At 35.5% G+C, this 2,550-nt stretch overlaps 1 long non-coding RNA gene across 1 annotated transcript in view; it reads right to left on the bottom strand.

Moving 5' to 3' along the window:
* Positions 1 to 2,550, bottom strand: part of LOC128248168 (uncharacterized) — an 8,180-nt gene that overhangs the window by 5,132 nt on the left and 498 nt on the right. The window lies entirely within an intron of this gene.

Here is a 2,550-nt window from a genome sequence, read left to right as displayed (position 1 = left end):
TATACATACATATACATATATACACATATATATGCATATTCGCATACACATACATACATACATACATACATACATACATACATACATACATACATACATATATTCCTCAGTCTATATGTATACATGTCTATATTTGTGTATGGATATATTCTTACGTGCAATTGTGATTGTTACATTATACTGATGGCTGTTTATAGATGTTCAGAATGATATGTCAGCTGCTATTCTTTTAAAAAACTAAAAAAGAGACATATTATTAACTCTCTCTCGTATGTACACTTTCTTTTCTGGTGAGTAATATTATGCTCTGGTGTATTTTATGGATACATCCATTGTGTTTGATGTCGGATCTCCTGTGTTACATTTTATTTGCAATGAAACATTAAAATTTCATTTCCTTCTGAAGTGATGTTCGGTCTCAATAAAATAAACATATGAATGCTGAGATCGATATGATCAAATAGTCCCCTTTCTAAACTTTTCTTCAATTGTACGTTTACAAGGAAGGATTATCAATATGTTCATGTATCGAGGATTCAGTTACTGTTTTTCAGTGGCTGGTAACAGGCTGTCATGGTTATATAAAGTCGAAGGGTTGTACTATTTTCAATATGTTTTCTACTGTGAATTACTATTTGTGAACCAAACGTCTTGCGTGAGTGTGCAGGTCCCCATTAATACTACGAAAGGTTTAATACCAAATAATAAATGTTTAATTAAACTTAAGAGGCTTTGTGTGTTTTTGAATGGCTAATATATGGCTTCCAGGTGTTATTGATTTAGTTTAAGCACAGTTTCATGTCAAATCACTTTCGCAAATATGTTCCCAATGTTCCATTTCAATTTTGGGAATATTGGCATTGGCTATACAGGATTTAATATTAATTATTAAGCGAAGTTGATATTCTGTTCTTTATTCTGGAACACGTGAATCAAAACAAAATATTTTACGTGCTTCTATATATAATGCAAGGCGTTATAACTTCCCTCAACATCAACATGATACCTCTAGTATTCCGGGTAGGCCACTATAACACACATTTCTTCCGGTATTTTACACGTAGTAACAGGGTCGCCCACTAAAGTATGAGAGACAAAGTAAATGCAGGAGGTGATCACCAGCCTCATATTTGAATGTTAATTTTGTTTTAATGATCGAGATTTTCGTAGGAATTAATTTAGCAACAATATTAGGGAAATACGGAATATCATGAGATATTTTATTTGTGGTTCTTTACTAACAGATGTATTCATATCTGGCAACTTTGTTCCTCCTTGTAATCCTTCCCAAAGGAGTTACGAACGTTCCAGAATGTAAGCTTCAATAGTCTGAAATTATCACACGTAACAATACACTGAAAGAGTGGTTCGTTTTTATGACGTGACAGCAAAGAAGAACAAGTTTGAAGACGACGTACCATTTGATGCTCGTTCAGTTCGTGTGTCATCCACATGTCCAGCTTCTTTACTTTGCTGATTTATTTCAGATGGTCCAATGTATTTGGAATCGAAACATCAAATCTTGCCGCTAACTCACACGTTATTTGACATGTATCCACTTCCATTACCGTTTCCGGCTCGTCATTATACACCTTTGTCTCAGATCTACCACGGGGAGGATTTTCAAGAGTAAAGTCACTAGGCCAGAACTTTTCAAACCATCAACTTCCATTGTGCTCACTCGAAACATCTTTCCCAACACCTCATTGATGTTTCGATCTGTCTGGGATGCATTGGTTCCCCGACGGAACTCGTATTCATTAACAACACGAATTTTTTATCTATCCATGGGTTCACAAAAATTAATTTACAAGAGAAAACTCACAATATAGTCAGACACCATGAATTGCATTTCGAAATGTAAATCTCCAATGTTGTAAAACATTGCACGAAACATTAAAGTTAACGTCTGTCAAACTTCGTGCATAAGAAAATCGGAAATTTCATTCTTAATGACCTGATACATACGGAGACACGTCTAACGTAGCATTGTCAGTACAAATTGCACGCACATTATGGTTTGTACACGTACATGTACACAGAGGAAATACAACTGAAATTCAAACGTTTACCTTTGTAGTAACGTGTCATGCTAATTCAATCTGAAAATTACATGAAAACAATGTGTCAGTAAAATGAGCTGCTAATTCACAGCATTATTTCGAGGAGGAGGTTAATTAGTTGATCTGAAATCGACGATGACAGAATCCATATGCAAAAGTATGTACTTTCATGAAGGATTAAAATTAATCAAAGGGTATATTAAGTATGTCTACCTGCTGGAAATAACAGTCAAAGCTCTTATTTAAATCGCCAAGATACACTGATAAAAACTGCAGAAATCAACCGTCCGAAGGCAAACAGATTAAGACAATCACTCAGTTTCTGTGTGGTAAGTAGCTTACTTACCAACCACATGGTTCCGGGTTCAGTCCCACTGCGTGGCACCTTGGGCAAGTGTCTCCTACTATAGCCTCGCGCCAACAAAAACCTTGTGAGTGGATTTGGTAGACGGAAACTGAAAGAAGCCCGTCGTATATATGTATATAT

The sequence above is a fragment of the Octopus bimaculoides genome, chromosome 6 (assembly GCF_001194135.2).
Source record: "Octopus bimaculoides isolate UCB-OBI-ISO-001 chromosome 6, ASM119413v2, whole genome shotgun sequence".
Classification (NCBI taxonomy): Eukaryota; Metazoa; Mollusca; class Cephalopoda; order Octopoda; family Octopodidae; genus Octopus; species Octopus bimaculoides.
This window is presented reverse-complemented; position numbering and strand designations above follow the sequence as displayed.